The sequence below is a fragment of the Nelumbo lutea genome, chromosome 1, assembly GCF_056320005.1.
Source record: "Nelumbo lutea isolate HS-2025 chromosome 1, American lotus-T2T, whole genome shotgun sequence".
Taxonomy (NCBI): domain Eukaryota; kingdom Viridiplantae; phylum Streptophyta; class Magnoliopsida; order Proteales; family Nelumbonaceae; genus Nelumbo; species Nelumbo lutea.
The window spans coordinates 9,746,853-9,760,059 of NC_142684.1; positions in this window are offsets into that span (position 1 = coordinate 9,746,853).

The window sequence follows — 13,207 nt, forward strand, 5'->3', positions numbered from 1 at the left end:
CCAACCTCTCTCTCTCTCTCTGTACATAACAATTGTAGATCACCATTTGTTAAATATTGAATCCATAATGTAGATCAGAAAATAATAAAATCAATTCCCTAATTGTACAGGTTTGCTTTGTATAGGTCCTACAGGTTTCCTACCTTTCCCTTCCTCTCTCTACCTTTTCCTTCAAACCAAACACAGCCTTAGTTTTTCCAAACTTTCTAAACTTTTGCCTTCGTCACCTTTGACCCTAAACCAGGTATACTTTACTAAGATTACCCAGTGATCCTACATCAATTTGGTATAGAGCATTTTTTTTGCTAAAACTCCCATGTCAGTCCAACATTTCTTTACTGCTTGGGGTTGGGGGTCAGCATAGTATTCTTGATTGTTGAATAAAATGAGCACAATATGTAAAGGGTTTCCTTTGCCAAAGCAATAAAATATCCACATAACAGATTGAGAAAGTAAAAAACACTTATCCCCTAACCAATGCAGCTTTCATCTTCCTATCTAACTTGGAAGTTGGGACCAACCTAGCCCTATATATTATTAAGCTGACTCAGGCAAGACAGCCTTCACCAAATACCAAATACTTAACAAAGTTCCCATCTTCTACCCTAATAAGCAAAATTTGTTGGGTAATTAGATTCAGTAAGCAATTTTTTTTTGATAAATGGATTCAGTAAGCAAATTAATAACATCAAAGAGTTGCAATACATAACTATGAACACAAACATGTTAGTTGCTGGAATCTAATGGAGAAAGGCCCAATTAAATCATTCTTAACATTCCATTCATCTACTTCCTTCTCTCTACAAGTAAAAGAAAGGTCAAGAAGAATCCCAACAACAACAAAATGTAGATAACAAGGTCATGTATATTAAATATTTTTGGGTCCAACATACTTGTTGTGCAAGATGGAATTAAGAATTCAGGCCCAGTTAATATTCCATTCTATTTTGCTGTCCCAATGGTTCATAAATTCTAACAACCAACCAGCATGGTGGCCTAATAGTTGGTTGGGTTTTAAGTTTTTTAACCTTTGGCTTCTCAGAAAGGGCAGTCTCATCAACAGTTTAATTGCATTATTCAGTTAAAGAAAAGAATATTTTCCTTTAACAAACAACCTGCACCAAGAAGAAATAAATCTGGAATGATAAAAAACTTTAGCAGCACTTGGTTCTCTAGAAAATAGCACAAGTACGAAGTTCTAGGTTCTGAAAACACCCCAATATGCTAAAGACTGCACAAACTTGTACAGGTATGCTTATTCCATAAACAAGTTTCTTCCTTTTTTTAATAAAAAATTATTTTCTTAATCAATAACAGTAATTTCATTAGATATAAATATAAGTGATGTACAGAAATAGGATGACTATGTCTCCCCAATATTTGGAACTTTACAAAAAAAGAGGCAAAAAGAAACAAATATTAACAGCAAAGTCTCCCATTTGTTATCAAAGTCAACCCTTGTTTGGTGTAAATCTATGATGCTGGAATGGTATTATACCTACTTGGAGATTTCTAGACTACTTAGAGATTGTTATCAAAGTCTCCCGTTTGTCACAAAACACTAATTTGAATGGTTAGGTATTTCATTTGTCACAACACTAATTTGAATGGTTAGATATTTCATTATTCAGAGGTATCTGTGTGCATGTGTTCTAGTGTATATCAGTGTGTGTCAGAGAGAGAGAGAGAGTATGTGCTGTACTACCATAACATTTAAGAAATAGCAAACTGGATCATTGGCCACCTCTTTTATTCCCCATCCTCCTTTCATTTCCAAGTTTCATAGTAGTACCAAGATGGCAAAAGAATGGTATATGGTTTGTCCTATACTTACAGTGTCAGCAAAAAAACAATCAGAATGGTAAGGCACAAGAGTCAGAAACCCCTTCCTGAGATGACAATAAACAAAAGCTCACCCATGGAATCCCCTTCTCTTCTAAGCTTGCTCATGGTTTCATGTGGAAAGACTGAAATAGACATATATCCAATAAACAAAAGCTCAGCCACGGAAGCCCCCATTGGTTGCATTGAAAGAACCCTAATGGACTGGACCTCTATATTAAAGTACTTTGAAGGCCAGAAGTACAAAACTTTAGACATCAATAGGATGGAAAAATATCTTTGCATCTTTCGATAAGCATGAATACTTATTATATAATTGCATATGACTTTCATGGTGTATACTAATCAACCATGTATAGAATGTATATCTGGGGACAAGGATCGTTTATTGAGCTGCTATATTAAATCACTTAATATGCTTTTTTTTTTTTTTGACAAGAGGTAACTTTCATCGAGAACCAAAAGGAGGGGGTGTGCATGAGAGAATGTACAAAAACAGAAAGCCCAAAAAAGCCAAAAAAATACAATGGAAATTTGTTATCGCTATACAATGAAGCCTTATCTACCCCTGATTTTCTAACGAATCAGTCATATTCAGTTCCCTAGAAACCCATCTAAAAGAACAAAAGCTCTTGAGTGTCGTTGAGCAGGTGGGCCAAAATCCCAGGACCCCCTTCTTGATTAGCAGCCCATCCTATGGCATTTCTTCAAATCACCCTCCACAAAAGGGGGCAGAGTGAATAGTTCTAGCCATCCTTAAGCGGTTAAGCCCATAAAAAGAGCTCTGACTTTAGCTTCAACCACGTCTGTAATGCCAATAGGTCCACTATAAGCCCACAATACCGTCCCAGCAGAGTTGGTTATGAGAAAACCAATCCCTGCCACCCCCTACCATCTGAAATTATTCTGCAACTTCCAACAAAGTTTAGCAGGAAGTCACAACTTGGCCTTGGATAACAAAGGAACAAACCTACAAGAGAGGAGGACCAGAACTTACCTCCTTAGAAAGAGCTTCCACCTTCGTCAAAGGGGAAATATTGGGAGAGGGACCAGAACTTACCAAGTTATTCAGACAGGCGATGACCAGCCGGCAAACCTCTCTGCTAAGATGAACTTTGGCTCCGATCCTTTGCTTTATTCCCGTGGCGTTAGATACATTGTCGCCTCTGAATCCCCTGCCTTCTGCGACTCAACTCATCTGCATCTTTTGGCTATTCATCGCAGTCCCCCTACTTCAACTCTTGCTATCAGAATGGGTTCTCGTACCCTTCACTCCAGACCAAAGCCCCCTATTTCGACTCTCGCTATCAGAGTGGGTTCTCGGACCCTTCACTCCAGGCCAAAGCCTTCGATAAAGGAAATCAAGATCGTATCAAATAGGATCCTCTTAACGGTTAAATTGGATACTCGTCGATCTCAAATCGGATCCTGTAAACGTTAATAAACTAAAAAATGACGTTAATATTATATGCCATCACCAAATACAAAGATGTGGAGTGCAAAACCTACATTGTATTAAACGAAAATAAAATAATAGAAATTATAGGCAAATGAAATAAATCCAATTAGTTGACAAAAATATAAGATGATCTATATTGAAAGTTAATAAAGTTTAAGAAAATTTCTACTAATTTTATGATCTATATTACTAATTTATCAATAGTAGTTATCTGTAATTTTGTGCTAATTTTTGGTAATTTATTAATAATTTCAGGATATTTCTACTATTTTATGATAATTTGTGGTCAATTTCTACTAAATTTGTATACTAATTATATGATAAATTATTGGTAGTTTATTGTATTTTCTGGAAATAACAGGTTATTTTTGACAAAGTTCTACTAATTTCTAGTATTTTCTATTGTATAATTATATTTTTCAATATTTTCAAAACCGGACCAAACCAAACGGTCGGACCAGAAAACCAAGAAACTATCACCTGACCAGTTTTGCTTCATCGCAAAACCAGTTTTTGGCAAAAAACCGTTGATTTTGCTGTTTTTTGTTTTTTTTTTTTGTCAGAATGGGTTGTCCGTTCAGACCGAACGGTCTGACCATTCGACCAGGGAACCGGTCCCCAAAATGGTTCTTGTTTGGTCCAGTTTTAAAAACCTTGATATTTTTGGACATTCCTACTATTTTATGATAATTTGTGCTAGTTCCTAGAAACCTCTGTTATTTTATGATAATTTTTGACAATCATTGGTAATTTATTTTGGTTACATTATTTGAAGATTTCATGTAATTTCTAGTAATTCATTTTCTACTAATTTATGATAATTATTGGTAATTTATGGAAATTTAGTTTCTACTAAGTTATGGTTAACAGAAAATATTATTAATGATAATTATTAATAAATTTTTGATAATTATTTATTCATTGTCATAAATTACTGGTTATTTTGGAAATTTCTAGTAATTTATTTTCAAATAATTTATGATAATTATTTATTAATATTAATAAATATCAAATATTATTAGGATGATACTAATTAATTATTATTAACAATAATTACAGTAAATTATTAATATTTTCAGATATTATTAAATTGATAATATTTTTAGAAATTGTAGAATTTTCATAAATAATTAATAACTACTAATTTCTATTAACATTTTCAAAAATAAATAATTACTATTAATATCAATACTGTTATAAAAAATTAAATGATATCAGATATTATCAATGGATTATTAATATCATTATCAATATTATTATTAAAAATTATTATCATTAATATTTTTTTATAATTTTTATTAATTGTTAATAATTGTTGTTAATTAATAATTATTAATTACTATTTCAATAATTATTATAGAAAATAAAAAAAAAATATTGTAATAAATAATTTTGAGTGGATATAAAAAAATTCATAAATCAATTTTCATTTTCTATTAATTATCTGAAATATTAATTTTAATATGAATTATCATTATCGAAAATTATCAGATATATTAATGTAATATTAATTATCACTAACTAATTATCTAGATTCAATTGTTGGTCTTTGAATAATATTAATTATCAGAAATGATTAATTTTAATAACCATTTTGATCATTTTTATTTTGATTGACTAATTAAATAATTTGTATAGGTAATTTTCCATAATTTAAAGAGAGTAATATAATGATGGTTTTGTTAATAATATTTTCCTAAAAATTATTCAAAAATTATGCTTAACTGTTCATGTTAATAACATTAGTATTTGCATGAAAAGCTTTTGAAAAGGTTCATCTGGTAAGAATACATTAGTATCTTCATGCGTTAAACCAGGATGTATTTCTTACCCTTGAATATAGCAAAGCTTTAACAGGGAGAGTTTCAGAATCAGACGCACTAGTCAGTACCATCAACAGGAATGTTCATTCCAATTAAAAATTCGAAAAATACACAAACACGATATGAATGAAATGGAAAAACAGGACACATTGGGTGGAAGTAATAACAAATGATTTAAGTTGTATTTGGTTTGATGAAAAATAAGAAAGAAACAGAAAGTTGATATGTAATTTCTTTCAACTTAGGCTGTCGTGCACTTAATGAAGTTTGTTTGAACAAGAGAATATGTGTGACCATGATCCATTTTTTCCATTCTCGGTACAACTATAAAATTTTAGAGGCACTAGATTTATAGGTGAATTTCAGAGGTTTATTTCTTAATTGCTGAAATATAACCAGAACTCAATTTTTAAGTGCATATGATATTTTGTTGGTGGAAAGAACATCATAAATAAGGCTATATTATACATCAATGGCATAACAACCATATAGTAAGACGAGACCAATATATATAGACACAAAAACATGCATGCAATTGTGCAATTTGACTATAAAACCAATAAGCACATGAAGAGAACAAATTCAATTCAGTAACTCTATCTACTTCATGAGAAAGTTGAAATCAATACAAGGATAATATTGATTGGAGATAATAATAACATTGGAGCATGCATAACAATTGCATAAAAGAAAATCCCAACATGTCCCCTATAAAGCTTAAAGGAAAGATCATTCATAAAGCACAAAAGCTACTCATCAGAGAGAGAAACATAAGATAAATTCCAACCTCTCTCTCTCTCTCTCTGTATATAACAATTGCATATCATCATTTTTTAAATATTGAATCCATAATGAAATCGGAAAATAATAAAATCAATTCCCTACTTGCAACTTTGTACAGGACCTACAGGTCTCCTACCTTTCCCTTCGAACCAAATGGAGGGGGTGTGCATGAGAGAATGTACAAAAAACAGAGAGCCCAAACAAGCCAAACAAAAAAAAACAAAGAAAATGTGTTATCACTATTATTAGGATGATACTAATTAATTATTATTAACAATAATTACAATCAATTATTAATATTTTCATATATTATTAAATTGGTAATATTTCTAGAAATTGTAGAATTTTCATAAATATTTAATAAGTACTAATTGCTATTAATATTTTCAAAGATAAATAATTACTATTAATATCAATACTATTATAAAAAATTAAGTAATATCAGATATTATTAAAGGATTATTAATATCATTATCAATATTATTAATAAAATTTATTATCATGAATATTTTTTTATAATTTCTATTAGTTGTTAATAATTGTTGTTAATTGATAATTATTAATTACTATTTCAAATAATTATTATAGAAAATAAAAAATATTGTAGTAAATAATTTTGAGTGGATATAAAAATTGTCATAAATCAATTTTCATTTTCTATTAATTATCTTAAATATTAATTTTAATATGAATTATCATTATTGAAAATTATCAGATATATTAATGTAATATTAATTATCATTAACTAATTATCTTGATTCAATTGTTGGTTTTTGAATAATATTGATTATCATAGATGATTAATTTTAATAACCATTTTCATAATTTTAATATTGATTGATTAGTTAAATAATTAGTATAGGTAATTTTCCATAATTTAAAGGAAGTAATATAATGATTGTTTTGTTAATAATATTTTCCTAAAAATTATGGTAAATTTTTCATGTTAATATTTTTTTATAATTATTAATAGTATTTCTAGATTTATTAATTATTAACAATAATTTGGGTTAGGGGTGTTCACATTAAATGTCAAACCGACCAAATTGGCCCGACCCAACCCGAGTTGGTCAGTTTTTCAAAACCATCATCGGTTGGTTTCAGTTTGTGTGAGAAAATAAACCGACAACTCGGTTCGGTTTCAGCTTTCATGTGTGAAAGTCAAACCGATACTTTGTTTATGTAATCACTAATTAGTCCCTATCTTATATGTTAAATGTCGATATATTTTATTATGGTTACTTATGATAAAAACAAAAAAAAAATGCAAAAACAATACAAATATAACTAGGCCTAAATTGACAAGTGTGGTCAAACCATTGTTAATTGGGCCTGAGTTGATAGAATGAATGACAAGTTGGTCGGGCCTGAGTTGTTTGGACTTAGAAAACGGCGTAGATTGATTGACTAGACTAAATATAACTAATGTAAACATGGATATGAATTGGGATCCAGTTTGAATTGTCCAAACCTGACACAATATCTCCTTCCTCACTCATTTTTTAGCTACAATGGTCATTCGCGATCACAATAACAAAACAAACTAGTATTTTAAACAAAAATGCACATTTTTTACAATGTTTTAGCTCCCAAAGGTTATGTTGGCCAATATTTTCATGAAAAGAATCCCAAAATATCAAGTTGTTTTGTTCAGCTATAGTGGTTGTTTTTCTTAGTAACTTGGCTGCCAAATATTGCCCAAATAATTCCCTATTTTCATGGCTTGAATCATGTCTTAAACCTTGCTTAGAGTATCTTCGCTGACATTCTTTTTCTAACAACTTCCCTCTTTTTGCTCTCTCCTTGCGGTTGGTAAACAACAAGAACTGATTGAATGGATCATAGAAATTTAGGTGTAGGTGATGTGGGTAAATATGATTCTAAAGGTGAGGCACGCATAGGGCTTTAGGACATGTTTCATGAGTTAATCGTCAAGAGATCAGTGCTGAATTAGTTGTCTATATCAGTACATCGGTGGATGGTGTTAGTGTAGTTGGTGAAGTGGTGACATCAACTTTAGCAGTCCAACGACAACATTAGAGGCAATTGACATCTCTAAGTTCTAACAACCATTTATGTCAAACTTGGGCGATCACATCAGTCTAGGAACATCTCCCCTACTTGTCACTGGTAGATGTTCCCAATACACGGTTCCGATGTATTGTGCAGAGTTTAACATAAAACTTTTAGCTACTACTAGGACCATTCGACATCCAATAAAGCGAACTTGGCAGCTGGCATGAAATAAGAGCACCAATGGGTTACATCCAATGCAGCGAACTTGGCAATTGGCATGAAATAGGAGCGCCAATGGGTCAGATAACGGACGGACCGATGGTTGTCCCATTATTTTACTACTATGGAACACGTGTACCGAAAATCTCCTCCAAAAACTTTACTGTTTATTAGAAATATATTTCCTTCTCTCTCTCCTCACTTTTTTCATTTCCCCTCTTTCTCTCTTTGGGAGAGAAAATTGCAGTTACGGCTACAGAAAATAAAGTGAAGACTAGTTAGGACTCATAATGGACTTTATTTATAAGCAAAGTTTAAGATGAAGCTCTACGACATTTTTAATTAAATAGTATCCATCTAAGTTCAATTAAAGTATTATTTTTGGGGGTTCTGCTTGGTTTATCCAATCACAATATAAGTTCCGCTTTAATGAGAGTGACAATTTCCTATTCTCTAGATAATTTTGTATTTTTTTATTTTTTAATGCTAATTTTATTGGTTTGTTATTATTTTTATACTATTATTAGGTAAAATTATAAAAAAAAATTATCCTCTTATAATAATTTTATAAACCACCTTTGTGTTTTGACCCTAACAAAAGCCTCCCCTATAGTTTTGAGAAAAAATGCAAATACCTCATTTCCCTTGGCTTTTCGACAACAAAGGCATTGAAGTTATCAAAATACTATTATCCTTGTTAGTGCATTATCATACATAATTAGAGTTTCAACTTTACCCTCCACTAGTTTATTTTACTAGACAACATTCAAAGAATAATTCTACTTACTCTTCTTGGACAAAGGTAAAAAGGCTGATGTGAAGTAAAATTCATGCATTACATCCAAATTTTTTTATTTGGAATGCTGACAAAAGGAAGGTATTTGCACCTTTTCTTCAAAACAATAGTGAAGGTTTTTGTTGAGGTAAAAAAAGTGGGGAGTTTCATAAGTTTTTTAGAAAACCCAATGAGTTTTTTTTTTTTTTTAATTTTCCTTATTTTTAATTGAATTTAAATTGATTTTAAAATAACAAACTATATTTAAAATTAATTCTTTAAATTAGTAAAATTAAATTTATTTAAGTATATTAAGTTTTTGTTAAATTTAAATTCCTTAGGAAATTTAATTAACTATATAAATTTTTATTTTTCACTAGAACTTAAGTTGGTTCTAAATTGAATTTAATTATAAAACTAATAATTGTTTGATAATTCCATCTTAGTTTTTAATTTATCTTATTCCTTTTATTAGTTAAATTCTTTTTATTATATTAATAAAAATATTTGTATCAATAAAATTAATTATTTGTTTTATTTAAGTAACTTACTGTAATATTTTTATTATGGTTAATTAATTTTTATTTTTTTCAAATGGAATATAAATGGATTATAATTTTAAATGGAAGTAGATTATTTAGTGCAATTACATATCATGGAATATCCCAATTTCAATATAATTAATCTTTAATAATAATTGTAGTTCCATGCAAATATATCTAATATATATAAAAATCTAGTTAAATTGAAATGGATATATAAATAAAGTTAACGTATTCTATGCAATTTAATAAAGTAACTGAGATGAGAGAGAAGTAGTGGCATGAGTTATGGAAGGAGAGAGTTAATGGCATAATTAATAAACATATATTATTTAAAGAGTTAATGGGAGAGAGAGAAAAGATAAGTTCCTTTTGAGTAGAAATGGCTGTTTATTGCAACACTCTTGTAGGTTTAGGATATTCTTCATAGTCTTACTTAGGTCCTTGTGTGTCCAAGATACGGGTACCTGATATTTTTCCAAATCCAGCTTCAGTTGTTCAATGATGTGAACCGACGAATCTAGAAAAATGAGGAACCTAACAATTGAAATTTTACTAGATGATGATGGACCAACCAAAATGCAAAACCATTGATTTGATTCTGTACACAATGTAAAGCAGCTTCCAAGCTATTACAAATTCCAGGCAATATGAACATGTGAAATTATAGATGGTTTCACTCCAGGAAATATGAACATTTTGCACTCGTGGATAAGGATTTATAGATGGGTTCACTCCAAATAAACCTACAAATATGAACATGTAAAATTAGGTTACCAATTATGTCCAACACATGTATTAAACTGAACCCTTAAAACATATGGTAGTAATAAAAAACAGAGTGGGGAGATTATTTTGCCTTTGTCGAGAAGTATTGAAAGTAGAGTCGCAGAAAAGGGGGAGAGCAGACAAGGACATGAGGTAGACGGGGTTGAAGGGGCAAAAGGAAACGAGGGATGTGGAAGAGCTGTTGGGAGCATAAGAGGAAAAGGAGATAGAGGTTCAGTAGAGGAGAATGGAGGGGAGAAAGAATTAGGGATTGAAGGAGGGGGGAAGCGAGGGTGAAGGAGGCAAGATTAGAGGTGAGGTTAGAACATTTCCCTTGCAATCCGTTTGGTTCGTGCAATATGGATGAGAAAATAAGAATATTTGTTGAATATTTCTATTTTCTCATGTTCGTTTTGAGAGATATGATGCAATGAGATGGGATTAGTATTCTCAAAATAATGGACGCGGGGTCTCACCAAATAGGTGCAACCCCAGTGAGACACAAAAGTTGCATGACGAGTGAGAAAACTTTATCGAGGGTGGACTGTTCTCATCTCCCACCTCTGCAATGGTCCAAACTTCAACTACTTTATCTTTCATCTCCAACGAGGTTTACGGCCTCCAGTAAATACTCACATCCCCTTTTAGGCTTTCATGCTATTTGGTGTTTTGTTCTACGAAAAACACCATTCTCTTCCTCCATCAACTTTGATCTTAGATCTTAGACGACAAGGAGATAGGATATTATCTGTCTTCTCTAGCGATGGTAACCTTGTCTTCATCTTCTCAGACGACAAGGAGACAGAATTCCGTTTTGCACATTATCCATGTTTTATTTTTGCATTTTTTTTATCAAGAACATTTTTCCTTTCATGTGTTTTAGGTGCTTAGCAGACAAGGAACACAGGTTTGTTTCTGAAAATTGGAGTTTTCATCCTCATCTTCTACAAAAGTCTGTTTTCATCCTCATCATCTTCCCATATCTTCTCCATTTGCCAGCCCTTTGTAATTGGGTTGATCTTAATCTGATCCACTTTCTGGTCGGATCATATTATCCAATGTGAAGATCTGAACAAATGTGAACTAAATTCAATCAAATAGGATTGAATCGGATCATGATCCGATCCATTTGCACCCCTAGTTATGCTACTGCACCATGCAGTCCCATGGCTTAAAGTGTCCACATAAAATTATAACAAATAGCTAGGTGTAGGTTCTTGAAAATTGGTGACCCTTGTCAAATCTAACAACAATAGGAGAAAATTGAGTTATAAAAATTGAGTAATTGACAATGATGGCTAAATATCAATTCTTTTAAACATGAAAATTGAGTAATTAACAATGATAAATATCTTAGTTGGTAATGTTTGGATCGGTTCTTTTTAGACTCGAACCTGATACAAAACCAAAATCCTTGTAGGGTCATGGGTCAAATCTTTTGAGAATTATATTCATGTGTCAAGGGCGAATCTAGGATATGTGACTTTTGCCTAAGAGTTGATCTAAACTAAAGTGTGAGCCTATCTGTTTCTTCTTAACTCTTACTTCTTAAGAAGATCCCTAGTCCCCTCTTGTTACTTGTTAGTTTATTGTGCGATCTCATTTCCATGTTTGTAATCAAATTGACCATTGATTGCAAATTCTAGCTCATTTTAGTTTTGAGTTTTAGCACGAGTTAGTTTGTTTACAGTATAGGTCAAGGAAAATAAAAAATGAAACAAAATAAAGAAAGTAGACTAGATTGCACTCAAATGAAACTACAATGAGAACAAATGGAATGCCAAGAAAATGCAAATGGAATGCCAAGAAGTAGACCACTCAATGAATTTATACTAATTTTGTTCTCTGTTTCAACTTTAAAACACAAACACACTGACGAAATGCAAACGAGAAAGAACTGAAGAAGAAGCTATGAAGACATGTCATCCTAACAACAGCTTACCTGAGAAAATATAAGGGAAGAATAATGGTAGACTTCTCATTGTATATACACACAAAAAGCTTATGATATTATGTACAACAAGGTAGCGCAAATCTGCAAATATAATTTTTGAAATGTTGGATGAGACTTCATCACTTGACGGTGCAAGGCTCGTGGCCTTTGAAAAGGCACTTTCTTTCTATTTCTTTTTAATTATTCTTGATATAATGTTATGCCCCCAAAAAATAGGAAAATCATGAGAAATACAATCAATACAACGACTATCTTAATCATCAGCCACCGATTGGATGAGATACTATTGAGGTTGAGTTCTCATCAATCCATGTTCTCGTTTGCTAATGTCATCCATGTTCTCATCAATCCTATCAGGTTGAGTTCAAATAGAAGGTTAGATATCATCAATGTATCCTTGACCACAGATTATGAATCACAGATTCCATTCTATATTTTAATACAAGAAAAATAAAATAACCATCAAATCACCGTCATTAACATGTCCAACTGCTAATTCTGTATAGGATTTCTCAAGAATAAGAATGGATATTGAATGGTCAGACATTCAGACTGCCTGCATATTTATGTGAAAGAATAAAAAGTAATTTCTGCCCACAGACTAGAGATTGTTCAATCTATCCATGAATATTTGCTAAGCATATAAACAAATCATTATGGGGTCATGGTTTAGTTGAATTGCTAGCAAAACAGAGGGTGACGAGTTCTATGTTTTGGGGAATGCAACAAGGGGGGTTTGTACTCAACAATGAACCTGAATTTGAAGGTTAGTTGAGGTTACCATCCTTTCAATCGTTGTTTACTTTATCTCTACTCAATGTAATAAAATTATTCTTCGTTGCTGAGTTTCTATACTTTAAGTAAAAAAACCACCTAGGCAACTGCAGATCAAGATACCAGAACAGAATTAATAAGCAATATTTCAGATTTGGGTGGGGGTTGTTAAATAATCCAGAATACAATCTAGGCAGTTCAACAATTTGAGATGTTTGTAACAGTCTAGCAGATGTGCACACATATTGAATG